The 5,879-nt window shown below is 37.1% G+C and overlaps 1 pseudogene; it reads left to right on the forward strand.

Moving 5' to 3' along the window:
* Positions 1–591: 591 nt before the first annotated feature.
* On the forward strand, positions 592–5,428 carry LOC140612012 (RNA-binding protein EWS-like; annotated as a pseudogene).
* The last annotated feature ends 451 nt before the right edge of the window (positions 5,429–5,879 follow it).

The following is a 5,879-nucleotide window of genomic DNA, read 5'->3' on the forward strand; positions in this document are numbered from 1 at the left end:
ATAAAAACAAATGAGTAAAGAGAGAGGGAGAGAGAGAGAAAAACAGATTGTTAACTATGGAGAACAAACTGAGGGTTACCAGAGGAGAGTGCATGGGGCAATGAGTAAAATAGATGATGGTGATTCAGGAGTGCACTTGTGATGAGCACCAAATCATGTATGGAATTGTTGAATCTCTATTTTGTACACTTGAAACCAATAGAACATTGTATGTTAATTAACTAGAATTAAAATAAAAACTTAAAAGAAACTGAGTTAGGCTCAGAAAGGCACATGCATAGCAATGGGAACAAAGGCAGAATATGTATCAGTTGGCTTGTGCAGGATGGATGAAAGGAATGTTCTCTTATGATGGTTCAAGTGTCTCAGTGGAGGGAGGAAGATCATCATCAAAAAGTGAATTAGGGTTTGATAGAGGAAGAGGTATCAAAAGTTTCCTATGAGAACCTGATTTTGATGAACACAATGAGTGTAAGAGGATTGCTGTAAGGCACCAAAAGGTCTGCTTGCTGACAGAATCTATGTACTTAAGATAAAATAAATAACTTGAAGAAGGATATTATAAATGCATGGATCTTTAATTTGCCAAAAATGGATAAAGGTATTGAAAGAGTAACATCTCAATTAGAGGAATTGTTCATGAGTAATTGTCCCAATTGTCAGCAAGGTAATGGTAACTATATAGAGATTAATCTGACAAAGATTTACTAGATCATGAATGAATGGTTTTCTCATGACCCTTTTCCTTCTAATTCCCCTGCTTTTTTTTTTAATCAAAAATTAATAGATTATTAAATAAATAATTGAAATCAATATCAAAAAGTCAAGGGAATGCCAAGACAAAACCAACTTCTGGGTAAATTTTAATCTGCAGGAGAGTTTCTAATAAGAGAGCAGATGTTTTCCAGTTTCAGAAAATTCAAAATAGTGTGATGTGTGTTTATGTGGATGTCAGTTTATCTGCATGTGTTTTCACACCACCAAGTTTGTCTGTTTCTCGGACCGTAAAGATATAAGAGGAAATAAGTTCTTCATTGTTCACTAATTGTTTACTTAAGAGAAGTCCCAGGCAGCTATTGTAAATTGCTGCTTTACTCCAATGTTTGGGTGTTTCAGTGCAAATAATCACACATACATCTGTTCTCACATAAAGCAAACTGCCTCTGTTATGAAAATAAACAGATGCAGTGAGCATTAAAAATCATCATGGTGAATTTGGTGGATTATAATTTGGTGGCTCCTGTTTTTTATGTAAAATATTTTTAAAAATTATATCTATATATCAATATACCTGTATGCAGTTATTTATAAAATAATGATGCAGATATGTGGAAAGCCCTACTGCCACATTGAAATCTTAAAGCACATTTTCCAGAGGATATGTGATTCTTTTAAAATCATCATTATTTTAAAATGATTTTTAAAATGATAATCATTTTAAAAGAATGATTTAAAAACAGTTTAGAAAGTGACATTAGAAAAATGATGTAATAAGTAGCTCCCAATGCCCATTCTTCCACAGAAACATCAAAAACAAGCAAAATTGATAGAAGTAAATGTCAAAACTCTGGAAAATAACCAAAACTTATTAGCCAATAAGCAAATGTTAAATCAAGAAAAAGCAACTTAAAAACACTAGAAAATATTTTGTGGCATTTGCCCCACACTTCTCTACTTTCAATGAGTACAATATCTACACTGAAATTGAGTTAAATAAGAATGGATATAAACAACAATATACACCAAGACATAAACAGAACACTCTACCAAACAACAGTAGCACATTCTACTTTAGTGACAGGAAATTCTCCAGGATAGACCAGGTGTTAGGCAACAAAATAAATGTCAATAAATTTAAGAACAAAAAAATAAATAAATAAATAAATAAATAAATAAATAAATAAATAAATTTAAGAACAGTAAAATCATACAAAGTATCTTTTCCAACAACAATGTAATAAACCTAGGGGGGTACGAAACAAGAAATAAAACTGGAAAATTCACAAAATTGTAGAATTTAAATAATACATTCTTACCCAATAGGTCAAATACATGGTAAATTAAACAATTCTTAGAGAGGAATGAAAATGAAAACATAACATATTAAAACTTATACAGTGAAAGCAGTATCAGAATGAAATTTAGAGCAGTAAAGACCTACACTTAGGAAGAAATATTAAATCAATAATGAGACTAAATCTTAGGAACTAGAAAAAGAAGACTAAACTAAAAGGTAACAAAAGGAAGATAATAATAAAGATCAGAGCAGACATTAATGAAATAGAAATTTAAAAGCCAAAAAAGAGAATAAATAAGACAAAAAGTTGACTCTGAGAAGATCAACAAAGTTGACAAGGCTTTAGGATGACTACCAGACAATGAGAGAAGACATGATAATTAAAATCAGAAATAAAAGTGGAGATGTTACTACTGATTTTACAAGAAAAAAAAAATCTGGGAGAACACTATGAACAACTCTATGTTAACAGATCAAATAAGCTTATGGAATGGGAATATTCTTAGAAACACAAAAATTACAAAAATTAAATAAAAAGAAATAAAAAATCTTAAAACTATAACAAGTGAAGTGATGGAATCAGAAAAAAAATCAAAACAACAAAGTTTCAAAAAACTAAAACTCAGGTCCATATGTCTTCACTGGCGAATTCTACTAATAACTTAAAGAGTTAACATCCATTCTTTTCAAAATCTTTTTAAAAATATGAGAGGAAAGAACACTCCCTACCTCGTTCAATGAAATCAGCATTATCTTTATACTAAATAATTACAGATGCAATTACAAAATAGTATCAAATCAAAAAATAGCAGCTATTTATACCACTATAGAAGTCTGATTTAATATGAGAAAATCAATCAAAGTGATATACATTAGTCAAACAAAAAAACAACAAAAAGACACGTGACCATTTCAATAGAACCAAAGTATTTGAAAAAATTCAAAACTCTATTTTGATAAAAATACTAAATTAGTAACAGAAGAGAACCTTACCAACATCATTAAGTTCATTTATGAAAAATCCACAGCTAAAATCATACTCTATGGTAAAAAACTGAACTAATTCCAAGATTAAAAACAAGACAAGAATGCTTACTTCCACAATGATATTCATTATTTTACTGGCAGTTTTAACCATAGTGATTAGACGTGAAAAAGAATAAAGGCATTTGAAATGGAAATGAAGACAAAACTATTTCTATTCATAGATATCATGATGCTCGATATAGAAAATCCAAAATAAATTTACAGGGGAAAGCGAGAGGGACATTGAGAGGACATTGAGAGGACATTGGAAGGAGAGAAAGTGGCATCCATGAATCACAGTACCTACAGCCAAGCTGCAGACCAGCAAGGCTACAGTGCATACACTGCCCAACCAACTCAAGGATATGCACAGACCACCCAGGCATATGGGCAGCAAAGTTATGGAACCTATGGACAGCCCACTGATGTCAGCTATACCCAGGCTCAGACCACTGCGACCTATGGGCAGACTGCCAATGCAACTTCTATGGACAGCCTCCTGCTGGTTATACTACTCCAACTATACCCCAGGCATATATTCAGCCTGTCCGGGGGTACAGCACTGGTGCTTTTGATGCCACCACTGCTACAGTCATTACTACACAGGCTTCCTATGCAGCTCAGTCTGCATATGGCACTCAGCCTGCTTACTCAGCCTATGGGCAGCAGCCAGCAGCCACTGCACCTGCAAGACCACAGGATGGTAACAAACCCACTGAGACTAGTCAACCTTAATCTAGCACAGGAAAAAAAAAAAAAAAAAAATCTAGCACAGGGGATTACAACCAGCCCAGCCTAGGATATGGACAGAGTAACTACAGTTATCCCCAGGCACCTGGGAGCTACCCCATGCAGCCAGTCACAGCACCACCATATTATCCTCCTACGATTTACTTCTCTACATAGCCGACTATGTATGATCAGAGCAATTACTCTCAGCAGAACACCTATGGGCAGCCGAGTAGCAATGGACAACAGAGTAGCTATGGTCAACAAAGCAGCTATGGATAGCAGCTGCCCACGAGCTATCCCCTCCAAACCGGATCCTACAACCAGGCTCCAAGTCAATATAGCCAACAGAGCAGGCAGCAGATTTCATTCTGACAGGACCACCCCAGTAGCATGGGTGTTTATGGGAAGGAGACTGGATGATTTTCCAGACCAGGAGAGAACCAGAGTATGAGTAGCCCTGATAACCTGGGCAAGGGAAGAAGGGGATTTTGATCATGGAGGCACGAGCAGAGGTGGGTGGGCAGGAGGGCCCTGTGGAATGGGCAGCACTGGAGAGCGAGGTGGCTTCAAGAAACAGGAAAGCCCAAAGGTGAAGCCACAGTGTCCTATGAAGACCCACCAAAAATAAAATAATAAAATAAAAATAAATAAATAAAATAAAATAATAAAATAAAATAAAATAAAATAATAAAATAAATAAAATAAAATAAAATATAAAATAAAATAAAATAAAATAAAATAATAAAATAATAAAATAAAATAAAATAAAATAAAATAAAATAAAATAAAGAAGACCCACCAACTGCCAAGGCTGCTGTGGAGTGGTTTTATGGGAAAGATTTTCAAGGAAGCAAACTTAAGGCTTCTCTTGCTCGAAAGAAACCTCCAATGAACAGCATGTGGGGTGGTATGCCTCCCTGTGAGGGCAGAGGGATGCCACTGCCACTCCGTGGAGGTCCAGGGGACGCAGGAGGTCCTGGGGGCCCCATGGGTCACATAGGAGGCCATGGAGGAGACAGAGGTGGCTTTCCCCCAAGAGGACCCTGGGGTTCCCCAGGAAACCCACCCAGAGGAGGAAACGTCCAGCACCGAGCTGGGGACTGGCAGTGCCCCAATCCGGGGTGGAAACCAGAACTTAACCTGGAGAACAGAATGCAGCCAGTGTTAGGCCCCGAAGCCTGAAGGCTTCCTTCTACCACCCTTCCTGCCCCCAGGCAGTGACCGTGGCAGAGGCGGCCCTGGTGGCATGCGGGGAGGAAGAGGTGGCCTCATGGACCACAGTGGTCCCGGTGGGATGTCAGAGGTGGCCACGGTGGACACAGAGGGGGCTTCCGCGGTGGCTGGGGTATGGACTGAGATGGCTTTGGAGGAGGAAGACAAGGCGGTCCTGGTGGGCTCCCTGGACCTTTGATGGAACAGATGAGAGGAAGAAGAGGCGGGTGTGGAGGACCTGGAAAAATGGATAAAGGCGAGGACTGTCAGGAGCGCAGAGACCGGCCCTACTAGATGCAGAGACCCCGCAGAGCTGCATTGACTACCAGATTTATTTTTTAAACCAGAAAATGTTTTAAATTTATAATTCCATATTTATAATGTTGGCTACAACATTATGATTATTCCTTGTCTGTACTTTAGTATTTTCTACCATTTGTGAAGAAATATTAAAACAAACTAAATGGTAAAACAAACAAACAAACAATAAATTTACAAAAGTCAGCAGATTTGCAAGGTACTAGATTCACATGCAAAAATCATTTGAGTTTCTATACTTAAAATGAACAATCTGAAAAGGAGATTAAGAAGGCAATTCCATTTACAGTAACATAAAATAGTGAGGTACCTGTGTGGCTCAGTCAATTAAAAATCTGCTTAAAGGGGTCATGATCTCAGGGTCCTGAGATTGAGCCCTGTGTTGGGCTCTCTATTCATCAGGGAGCCTGTGTCTCCCTCTCCCTCTGCCCCTCCTCCACTCATGCTCTCACTCTCTCTCTCTCTCTCTCTCTCTCTCAAATAAATAAATAAAATCTTAAAAAAATAAGAAAAATTCCAAGGAATATATTTAACTATAATAAATAAATGATAGACTTGCTCACTGAAAACTACA

The sequence above is a fragment of the Canis lupus genome, chromosome 20, assembly GCF_048164855.1.
Source record: "Canis lupus baileyi chromosome 20, mCanLup2.hap1, whole genome shotgun sequence".
Taxonomy (NCBI): domain Eukaryota; kingdom Metazoa; phylum Chordata; class Mammalia; order Carnivora; family Canidae; genus Canis; species Canis lupus.